Source organism: Parasteatoda tepidariorum, chromosome 10 (assembly GCF_982258835.1).
Source record: "Parasteatoda tepidariorum strain Cologne lab strain chromosome 10, Ptep-v5.0, whole genome shotgun sequence".
Lineage (NCBI taxonomy): Eukaryota > Metazoa > Arthropoda > Arachnida > Araneae > Theridiidae > Parasteatoda > Parasteatoda tepidariorum.
Window position 1 is genome coordinate 17,289,125 of NC_141764.1, and position 12,384 is coordinate 17,301,508.

At 26.8% G+C, this 12,384-nt stretch overlaps 2 long non-coding RNA genes across 5 annotated transcripts in view; one reads left to right on the plus strand and one right to left on the minus strand.

The window, feature by feature from the left end:
• Positions 1-1,058, minus strand: part of LOC147802187 (uncharacterized) — a 29,965-nt gene extending 28,907 nt beyond the window's left edge. Inside the window, exon 1 of the long non-coding RNA XR_015429627.1 lies at positions 922-1,058. This is a non-coding gene — a long non-coding RNA (uncharacterized LOC147802187). The remainder of the gene's footprint in view (positions 1-921) is intronic.
• LOC122269183 (uncharacterized) overlaps positions 951-12,384 on the plus strand; it is an 87,787-nt gene continuing 76,353 nt past the window's right edge. For 2 of the 4 annotated variants that reach the window (XR_015429626.1, XR_015429625.1), the window contains exon 1: positions 963-1,087. This is a non-coding gene — a long non-coding RNA (uncharacterized LOC122269183). Of the gene's footprint in view, positions 1,088-12,384 lie in introns of all 4 variants that reach the window. The other 2 variants (XR_015429624.1, XR_015429623.1) reach the window with 2 other exon arrangements.

Sequence of the window (12,384 nt, forward strand, 5' to 3'; positions counted from 1 at the left end):
AACTGAATAATAATTTTAAGAAAATTAATTGCTACTTAAAAGAGAAATTTATTGTAACTGGAACACAAATCACAAGGTGGTTTGTATTTGTTCAGTTTATAAATAAGTGTAAATTCAAACAATTATACACTTTCATTTTCAAATAAGACGAATTCGCTTTAACTGAAAATGCACAGCAATTTCAATTATTTATTTCAGCTTTTTCGAAAGCAAGTAATTAAAAACTTTCATTTACAATAGTAAAATTTGTTTTAAATGAAACATCATAAAATAATGTGAGTTAAATAATTTCAGTTCCCATTAAATCAAACAACTAAAAATTTTCATATTCATTTAAAATTTAAATTTAAATGAAAAGTAAATTGTACTATCAATTTCAAGTTCCTATTTCCCTTCACGCTAAAAATTTATTTTAAGTGTAACTCCATAAAATAATTTTTAACTTTTGTTTTCATTCTCATTCATTTAAAAAAAAATACTAACTTTAATTTTATCTAAAAGACCAATTTGTTCTAACCGAAACACCATGAAATATTTTTTTTATTATTTATTTCAATTCACACGAATTTAAACAATTATAATTTAAATTTATAAGTGAAATGTGTTTTGCTTCATTTTCTATGAGTTCAAGCAATGTTTTTATTTTAAACAGAAATTAAAATTTATTTTATCTTAATCAAATCATTGCCACTAAGTAATTTACATGATCTGTTCCAGTTTCGAATTTCCTAAACAAGTGCAGCCATTTTCCGTGGGAAATCATTCGTAACGGTAAAACAAAACGACGCACGGAAGCAGCGGCCAAATGTCAAAAACTGTTTTGAAATACCAAAAACTATATCAGTGTTGAGACGCATTTTCAAAGGAGCTATTTTAAACTGCCATTAGCTACGGAATAGAACAAAAGAATTATCCACTTACCTCTCTGAAAATTATCGTCTGCTGTTGTTGAGAATCGGCCGCCATCTTGGACGTGATGCGCGTCTTCAGTGATATGCAGCGACAACGGAGGTTAAAAGCTCTACTGAAGAAGAATTTTAATGGCCGGCCGCAGTGGCGGAGAGAAGATTGCCCCAGAGTTTGAGAAGTAAGTGACGGGGGTTTAATTATATTTTACGTTCCCGAATTAGGGCTATACTGTTAGTATTCAACGTCGAATCGGAGCTCTTCCATAAAAATAAAAATCGTCTGCATTGGGGGTGGGGGGCGCTGTGATGTCGCTTTTTTGAAGAGGGAAAGAAATGCTTATCTCCAGCCAAAGAATTTATCTTCTACTCAGAATTGAGGGGCCGGAATTAGGGTTTTAATGCACTGAAACACATGAAGCTAAACGCTTGTCTGTCTATTTTATCTTTGTTTCAATTTAAGGAAATTGATAGCATGAAAAAACCACGTTATGTTCAGCATCTCTTAGTCTTGATATATATATTAAAATTAATAAGAATTTTATCGTAATCAAATTGTTTCTGAACATTGAGCTTTTAGTTAACGAATAAAAGTGATGCTTTTTTGGTTGCGATTGAACTTTATCCGTTTCAAAATACTTGAAAATCGAAACAATAGAAAATTATTGATCGGATAAATTATAAAAAATATGCTAATATAATAAAAATCAGTATTTATGTTTATTTAGTTCATTAGAAATTGTTTTTTAAGTCCTTAAATAGAACAATGAAATCAGAAGCTATATAGCTATAAACATCTATATCAGAAGCTATATATATATATATAAACATCAATAGCAGAAGCTATGCACAAGCTAAAAACATAGCTACAAACACGATTCTATCCGAAAAAAGTAGTGCTTTCTGATATTGTATTAATATAGCTAAAGCAAAACATATCAATACAATAGTTTGAGGAGCATCAAAAGTATTGAACGAAAATTGAACCCATTAAGCAAAAAATGCAAACTAAAAATAAAAAATGCAAAACAAAACAATGAAGCAATTATTGATCATGAAAATTCGAGAAAATACTGAATAAAACACAAAATGTAATATATAAAGCTAGTATCGAATTCAAATGAACTTACACTTACAGGCATTTTCCAAAAATAATGTAAAATTTTTTCGTAGCAAGTTTGATAAAATATACAATGTTAAAATAGAAGCGTAAATAGAGGATGAAAGGAATCAACTAATGGTGCGTTCGTATTGAAGTACAGAAGCGCGTTTGATTTTTTAATTACCTTGGATTGGCCCGAATCTCGATGTGAATAAGGTAATACTAATACTATACTGGATAATTCAAAGTTTATAAATAATGAGGTTGAATTTTATTAATAAAATTCTAATATTAATAGGGTTGAATTTAGAGAAATAATTAACACTTAACGGAAAAAAAAAAAGTTTTTTTTCTTTTTGTAAAAAAATATTTTCAGCTACACTTTTAAAACATTATTATAAAAAGTCCTTTATTAATTAACAGAAAATTTTTAGCCATTTAAAAATCTAAATTTAGTTAACAAACAAGTTTTTAATTATAACATACAATTAGCTCAACAATTTTATATAGAAATTAATTACATCAGTTAGATATCCATAGTTTTTTTTTTTTTCTTTAATTTATTTTTGAAAGAGTTTGTCGATTTCTTTTTTCGATTAAAGAAAAGTTACTGCAAATTCTTTTAATTCTATTCATTTGATCAAAATTGTTATTTAAATAAAATCTTTTAGAAACATTGGAATTTAATGTAATTAGTTAATTTATTTAAACTTAAAATCATTTCTTTCATCGTATAAATCAACAATGAAGATATTTTCTTCTTTTTTATTTCTTAAATACAAAATATTTAAATTAGTATTATCGTCATGATTACGAATTAAGATTAATTCCTCAGGGTAAATATTATTTACCAACATTGTATAATTTTGAGAATTAAAGATAATTAAATCATCAATAAAGCAAGAAACAAATTTAAAATTAAGAGTATAATTTCTTCCATAACGTTGAAAAAATAAATTAGTTATTAACAGTTAGATCGTTGTAGTATTCCATCAATTTCAACAAAAATATGTTTTTCATTGTATAAATGATTATTTAGAAGACAAAAATTAATTAAAATTTACCAACAATTAAAATTGCAACTAAGGATATTTTTATAATCTTAGTAATATCTCAAAAGAACATCTTTTAGCTTGAAAAGGGAAATGCCAATAAAAAGATTTTAAAAATCAAAAGTCGCAATAGAACTAATTTTATTTTGCTTAATAAATTCTAAAATAGGTTGATTATTTGTGATTTTCCAAGAAAACCCTTCTTTAATAATATTGTTTAATAATTTTATTAAAATAGTTTGAGTAAATGGTGGCATGTTTAGTTAGGTATGATTTAGACCCACAATAAATGATTGCTCTAAGTTTAAAATTTTAACTTTATGTTAATATATATATATATATATATATATATATATATATATATATATATATATATATATATATATATATATATATATATATATATATATATATATATATATATATATATATATATATATATATATATATATATATATATATATATATATATATATATATATATATATATATATATATATATATATATATATATATATATATATATATATATATATATATATATATATATATATGATGTCTTTGGTAAATGTCCGAAATATATTCTAGGTCTAGTCAAGTGTCACTGCCTGGTACACATTTGCCCGGTATGCCCTACATCAATGTTTTTTTAATTCCTTGCCCAGTATGCATTTAACCGTTACTCCGGGCACTGATTGTTCTCCTAATCTATTCTAATCAGGTATGAAAATATTGAATAAATATAATAATATCAACGAATGAATTAATACCAAATAGGATATAACAAATATTTCGGACATTCGCCCAGTGTGATTGTTGACATTCACGATTGAAAGTCAACATTCTCTTGATTTCGGTCATACGCGGTAACACATACACACACAATACCGTATTTCACTTAAGTTTGTATATCTTGGGTGGCCATTGCAATAGCTTAGAAGATTATTGAAATACTTAACCTTTACTTTTTTTTCACGCACAAAAATATTTTTACATTTTTGATAAAATCCAACAAGATTCGATTTTGGAAACAAGAATTCTTAATACTTTCCTTTTTTCCCAATGGAAGGAAATATTTATATTTCGTTTTTTTTTTTTTTTTGTGAACAAGAATTCCTTATACTTTATTCACAAATAATATTTTTTAATATTTTCCTTTTGATTCTCACAGAGAAGAATTCTTTACTTTTATTTTTATTTATTTATTGTTACTTAAGAATTGGAATTCAATTTGTGTCACATCTAGTAGATCTAAATAATATATTCCACATAGCTTATATATTCTATGTGCCTCTGCGAATCCAATTTTTCTTTCGTTTAAAAGTTTCACATCTCTGAATATCATTAAAAGGACGTGTGAGGCCTGTTCTTTTGAGTTTATGTAAGTAGAATTTCTCATTACAGTTTCCTCGAAATTTGTTGGTGTGACTAGCAGAAGTTTGATATCCAATATACCACGATGGAAATATATATTTTCTTCAGAAGCTCATACAAATTAGAAATTTTATTAAACTCTGTTGACGCCTTGATTAACAACATGGAAGTCGTCTAAACTTCAACGTAAGTGTAGTCGAGTCCAAGTTACTGCACTTAGGTATAAGACTTCAAAACTTCTAAGCTCAAAGAATTAACCTTTGAGATAAAAGTTTGTAACTAACAGCGTAAGAATTAAAAAAATATCATCGATTATGTTTTTCAGCAACACTAAAATAGTTATATATTAATTAAAAAGAGCAATCGTGTTTTCAGGTTTAGAGTGTTCTTATATTTTTATTCGTAACATATTTGATAATATTTTCGAAACAGGAGCTTGGAAATTGCACATTATTCAAAAAAGTCCTCTTCATATTTTTATTTAGTAATTCAAGTACTTTTTTTTTATCGAATTTACTGAACAACTTATCCCCAGAATAACAAATTACTCAATACAATAAGTATTGTTATGTTACATTTTAAATTATAGTTAAATTGCTTTTACAGTTCGGATTATATTAATGAAAATGTATTTTAAACAGAAATTGACATTCTTCTTTGAATATCGAAATTTTTTTTTTATGCATCCGATTTGTAATTCCATCTCTCATCATCAACTTATGTTTATTCAGTTTATACCTGTGTATACCGTAATTACTTATATACAGTGTATACTGTAATTTAATTGCAGTTAAGGTGCATACTGTAATTACTTATATACAGTACTGTAATTTGGTTACAGTTAAGGTGTATAATGTAATTACTTATATACTGTGTATACTGTAATTTAATTACAGTTAAGGCGTATACTTTAACTACATATATACAGTGTATGCTGTAATTTAATTACAGTTAAGGTGTATACTGTAATTAAAGTCACGTCAGTTTCGAACACATTTGATTTTATAGAGTGGCTTTTTATATAAACTGAAATGTATTCACTTAGGACAATAAACCAAAATTAAACTTTGCAAATAAATTCAGATTAAAAAAAATGTCGTCAAAACTACCAGAATATGGTAAAATTTCGAGTGTTTTTCACTCTCTAGGAACATCAAAAAGATCGTAAATTCTTACTGCTGCGCTTTGCTAGTGTTATATGATAAAATTTGGAAAATGTGGTAAAATTTGGGAATTTTTTCATGATACATTAGAGTACATCATATGCGCTATCGGTTAAATTTACTTTTCAGTTTTGTATTTTTTTACCAGATGTGTGATATTGAGGATTATAATTTTGAAAACCTGAATTTCTGATAAACCGTTATCATATGAACGGAAAAAATCATTAAATATAAATACCGTATATTTCGGTTTTCTTAATCGGAAGTATTTTTCTTTAATAATTGTCACTAACAAATATTACGGTATTATTGCCAGAATTCTATTTTTCTCCAGACAATAAAAGCTAAATTGATAGCCAAATTTATATTTTGTTTTTACTGAATCTACATTTGACATTTTAATTAAACATGAGCTACATTTTTTTTTTAACTTACAGAAGGGGTTTTTAAATAGGAACTTACTTATATGATTAGCGAAATTTGGAATTTAAGATTCAACATAAATTGAAAGCTCATAAAAGTTTTTTTTAAAATTTCATCATTTCTTTTTCTTTGCTTTAAAGGTCATTTTAAAATACATAATGTTTTTTGTCATCTATTAAAATTTATTTACCTTATTGAACCAGTAATGATTATTGACATTGAATTATAATAGGCATTTCGTAACTCTTTTTTTTTTTCATAAGCAGTTTTCGTTTGGATTCCTTTACACTACCAGTCTCTTAATCTTTGAACTTTTATCTTACAATTTAATCCCCACCAGTAACTTTGTTCATTTTTGTTTGCAGGAGACACTATGAAATTTGTTACCTATGCATTATTTGAGAAAGCAGAAGATTTTAAACATTCAAATAAGAAAAAGAAGTTCTTAATTATTTTAAGCATGTGCCTGCAAAATTTTAATTTTTTAAAAAGGCGATAATAATTTTATAAAAGGATAGTTTTCGCACGTAATAATTTTGTTCTTGTAAATTTGATTTTAAAAAGTAGTCGATTTTACATACCAATGGTTTTTTAATGGTGGTCGTACTAAATATTAAAAGGTTCCACTTAGGGAAGGAAATATTTACTTTGGTTCAAGAGTTCTTACAGAGAAAATTGTTAGTTTATCTTCAATGAGTAAGGAATTTGAAACATCAACGGAGAAAAAAAAAGACAATGTATATTTTAATAAAAGATAATCAAGCTTTCAAAGGTAGATTTCTCCTCACAAAAAAAAAAAAAAAAAAAAAAAAAAAAGCTCACAACTACATTCTATTGATTATGAAGTCGCGCAGAAAGCACAATATATTTTTAGCGAATGATGATAATATTTCAGTATTGACAAAATTAATCTGAAATTGAGGCAGTTCGTGTAATATTTTAACGTGAGTTATAAATTAAATTACTGTTTTTTTAAAATTATTAAATAAAATACTACTATTACATAAAACTGACCTCTTATTGTTTGATAATAAAGACAAAATAATACTCATTTTGAATTTTTTAAAGGCTTAATTTGCCCATCTTTCAAATACATACCAACTATTGTACCCCTTTTTGTTTCCTCTAGAATGATGTAAAAGGTTTCACCTAATTTTTGAGCAGTCCTTAACAATCACCCAGAATATAGTGATCATGTTCACTTATTTTGTTTATATTGGGCTTCTTTTTTTAAAAAAACCCCTCCTTTTTTCATAAAAAGTCAATTTGATTTTCAATTTTTTGAGGCGTTATTTGCCTTACTATCTTACTGCTTACTATCTTGCGAATACAGCAACTATTATCACCATTTTTGTTTTCTCAAACATTCTTCGTATTTAAGTAAAAATATACTCCTTAGTTTCTGTAATTTTCTTTTATGCATTAATTATTTATTTCTTATACGAAAATTAAATTAATAACCGGTACTTATGTTTTATTTTTTATTTTTAATTCTTTATGTTAGGAGCAGTATTTGAAAGCATTGTCTTGAGACTTTTGCAAATTGAAGAGCGTATAAGCAATCACTATGCGCAATTTTACGAAAACTTATAAATTGCTACAAAACTACGATTTTTTACAAAAAGGAACAGAAATTAAATTAAAGCAGAATAACAATGAAATAGATACATGTTTTAAATGCTTTTTAAAAAATTTTTTTTAAAATTTTTCAAGTTAGATCTACTTAATTATTTAACAGTTGAACCAACAGAAAACGTGTGGACAAATACTTCATGAAAACTTATAATTGGCTATAAGACTCTTATTTTTCAGTTACAGAAAGAAAAAAAATACAATAAGAAATTAAATTGAAGAAGAATGAAAATACGACAAATTATTTTGCTTCTGTGACAAACAGTATTCAATTGTATGTTGAGAATAAAAAGTTCTGCGTTGTTTAATGTGCGGACAGTTATCGATTGTTCCTTTATGTCATTTATTTTATTGATTATCCATGTATAATCAGTTATTTTTCTTATATTGTTATTTTTTATGCTATCTTTTTATTGTTTTACAAAAGAACCAAATAAGTTTGGTTTTTAATTTTTGAATGTTTCATTTGCCTTTCTCTCCGATGAAAACAGTTCTTTTTATTTTCTTTTATACAATCATTTATGGACTATTTATTTTAAAATGTATTCCGTATATAGTTTTAGTAACCATGTTTTATGCTTAAAATATTTATGTTTTATATAAAGAAGTCTTTCAGGAAAATCATTTCAACGGTAATATAGTCTTCTTGCTCAGTTAAAAAAACAGTTGAATGTATTTCAGTGCACAAAGTAAGACAAAGTAACTTTTATGGGAAAAATGACAATGCTTTTTAGCGAACAAGACAAACAGTTGTCTTGTTCGCTAAAAAAATTTGAATGTTTTTAAATGTGTAAAATTAGACAAATTATCTTGTTTTTATGGGACAAGCAGTCGCCTTATTGTTCGTTAAAAAAAGTAACCGAATGCTGTGCAGTGTGCAAAATAGGATGAATTATCTGGTATTATGAGAAATAGTCACCTTATTTGTACGTTGAAAAAAACAGTTGCATGTTTTTCAATGTACAGAATAAAACAAACAATTTTGTTTTTATGCCGTTCATTGAAAAAAAAATTGTTTTTCAGGGATTAAAATTAAACAAATTATGAGTTTTTAATAAAACAAGTCATACCTCATAGTTACTTGAGAAAGAAGTTGCATGTTTTTGAATGAGCTAAAAGTTATCAATTTCTCAATGTACACTTAAACTAATGTGCAAGTCAATTGATTTGTGCTATTGAACGTCATTATTTAAATCTTTAAACTGGGAACAATGGTCCAATGAATTTTCCAAAGAGTTTTGTGTGTTGAAAATGTACGAAGATTAAGTTCTGAAAATAAGACGAACTATCTGGTTTTTATTCCAGAAGCAGTTATCTATTGTTCGATGAGAAATGATTTATTATATTTTGTTCAGTTCAATGTTGTTCAGTTTGCTGTATAGATTGTTCAATTTTGTCACTTATTTAATAACCTTATCAACGTATAGTTTAACTAATGTGCTTGCAGGATAATCAGTATCACAGTGTCAGTACCGACCGTCATAAGTCACTCACTAAAAAATCTAAGCAAGAAACCGTGAGAGGCAGGAGTGCCCTTGAGACGTACATTAAATGAATTTTAAATCAGACCGACGCACCCACATTTTTATAATCCGCTCAAGAAACGTTTAGTTATTCATTAGGGTTGTTGTTCTCGTTCATATCCTTTAACATGACGCATAATATTTAGTGAATTCCTAGCTAACTGACATGTTCATTATTTACACAATTTTTTTATGTTATGAAAAGAAAATAAATTTTATAATAGCATTGTTCTGTGTGGTATGGCAGTATTTTGAAATCTTGAATTTATAATCCGAACGTCTATCTTTTTAAGTAATGGAGTAACAAAAAAATTTGATCGGGCACTCCTTGGCATTTTTTTTTACTTTAAAAATAAGAAATTCGGCATGGTTTTTGGAATATTTACACATTAAAACTTAGCATTTAAAAGATTGAAGCAGAACATAAATCACATTATGCATCGAATTCTGTTAATAACTATGCCTGTTACTTGATTGAAAAGTCCATTCGCTTCAAAAATATATAAATGGGGGAAACAAAACAGTCGACACGCTTCAAGCGCTTAAAAATAGGAGCCCATTTTCAAGACTGGCCAGACGTGAATGAGAAGAAACAAAAGTAATTGGAAATATAAAACGTAAAGTTGTCCACAAAAAATGGTAAAATAAGGGGAGAAACCAAAATAGAAAACCACAGCAGCCGAGAGAGAAAAAAAAAGATGAAAAACGGAGCCACAGTAACCGTGAGGGGTAATTCAGGGTAAAATGTATGAACTAATGTCGTTAAGGAGGGAAACAGTATTTAGATAAGTAAATCAAGATTCTAAGGCATCAAGATGAGTTGATATGACATTTCCTCACTATCTCTCCATAGCGCGTGGGTATGCATTTTACTCTGATTTGCCCCTCTCGGTCACCGTGGTTTTTCTTGTTCAGTTTTTCCTCTTTTTTCCTCATTCTTATTTTGCCATTTTTTCTTTGGCAATGTTAGGTCTTATATTTCAAACAAATTTTTTTTATTCTCATTCACGTTTGACATGTTTTGAAAATGGACTCCTGCTTTTGACCGATAAGTAATCAAGTAGTATCTTATCTTTTCAGTTTATTTGGATTTATTCATTTAATTATGCTTGTTGTTTCACAAGTTCGTTTTGTTGTTTTAAATAGAGGTGTTTTAATAGTATTTTAAAATATGGAACTTATATATTCTGAATACTTTTTACTTATGAAGTACCTGAGTAATTAAGGCGTTTTGAAAACAATCCCAAAAAGTGCTTTTTCTTTTTTTTCTTCTTAATTATGCGTGAATAGATTATGTTTAAATATTAAAAAAGAACACAGATCATATTGAATTTCAAATTGTTAGAATAATTGACTTCATTCTTTGATTGCATTTTAGGCAGTTAAGACTTATCAATTATGCTTTTCCATTAGTTATTGTTTCTACTGTTTTGATAATTAAATTTGTTGCTTCATAAATTGATTTTGTCGTTTTAAGTAGATAAGGCTATTTCAAAGTGGAATATAGTGTAATGCTTTTCAATTCATAATTAATTAGACTGTTTTGATAATTAACCTTGTTGTTTTAGAAATTGGTTTCGCAGTTCAAACTACAAAATAAAGTGAGATAATGGATGATAATTAAGTATAAGAGAAATTTGCAATACATTTTTACATAGAAAAATTTTGATATCAATTTTTCAATCAAAAGTTTGATATCAATTTTTTTTTTATAGTATTGCTTATATGACTGATTAACACTATCATACTTATTGGAATTTTCCCCTTTATAATGTCAAGTTTCAAATAAATTTGCAAGGAAATAGTACTTTTAGAAGTCACAAATCACTTTTAAATGACTCCATTTTAGTGCATAACTGTAATTTTATAACTGAATCTGAATATTTGCGCCATAATTTTAGGGCAATTTTTTGCACGAATAGAGATTTAATCAAAATTCAAAAGTTATGCCGATAACGTATCGAATAAGTCCTGGTTTCTTAAGCATAATTAAGCATAGTTCTGATCTGGAATATAAACGTAAATAAATACAAGAGATTTTTCTTTTCTCAAATTTTGTGTAAAATTATAAGAGGAAGTTTGTATAAATTAGAAAATACATTGAATTAATACCACCTCGAATGACAGTCTAAATTTAGGCAACAATAGTTGCGAAAACCAAATACTGAAATGGTTTTATAAGAGAAAAATGCTCAAATAAAATTTTTAAGCATAAATGAATTCTTATTTTTGTCTAACATCATTAAGTTATTTATGAAAAACAAATTTATATAATTGGTACTGTAGTTTACTTATTAATTGCAATGCAATTATTAATTGTAGTATAATAATTATTCATAATTTTAGTTTATTAACTATGATTATAACCGTAGTTGAATAGCTGACTCAAGCTGAGTTTACGACTTCCAATGCTCAACTACGTAGCCTTGCTATTTCGAACCCAATACAGAGGACAAGGGAACTCCTGAATCAAATACTGGGATACATTAAACTTCGTGGAGGCCCTTTTGATGGAACTAACCAACATTTGCGTTACATGGAGAGGAAAACTACGAAAACCTCCCATGGTTAGCCTGTGAGCATTATATCCATAGAAGCAAACCATCGATGCGAATATGTATGTACTAATAATGGGCTTGAATTAGAAAAAAATTGTATTCATTGAAATTTAAAATTTATAATTTTTTGGTTAGAGAGAAACTAAAACAATCAATGAAAATTAGACTTAGCGTGCACTCCAGTTATTTTTTTTTAGTTCTATTTTTTTTAATATCATAAGTTTAATATTATATGTTTGATTGCAAACATAACTGCGCCATTGCTGATTATGAAATTAAACTTAAAATTCTCGGAAAGAAATCACATGTTCAAAATTAATGATTATAATTAGTAAGAACAAGAATTTCAAAAGGTTATAATGTTTTTTGGTGATTTTTCCTTTATTTAACAATTATTGTAATTATCATTAGTAGTAGTATTGATTTTAATTATGCAAATTGTTGATATTATTGTTATCATCAACATTCCAGAATAATTTGTAAATTTAAATTTATTTTTGTAATGGCAGTAACACGATAGCTTACTACAACTATCGAAAACAAAAGGCAATGATCATAAAATACTGCGCATCGTAAAATTTTTAATATCAGATGATAATTTTTCCACGCGTAAAGCACTCAATTTTTGTAAACATTACAAACAGAATTACAC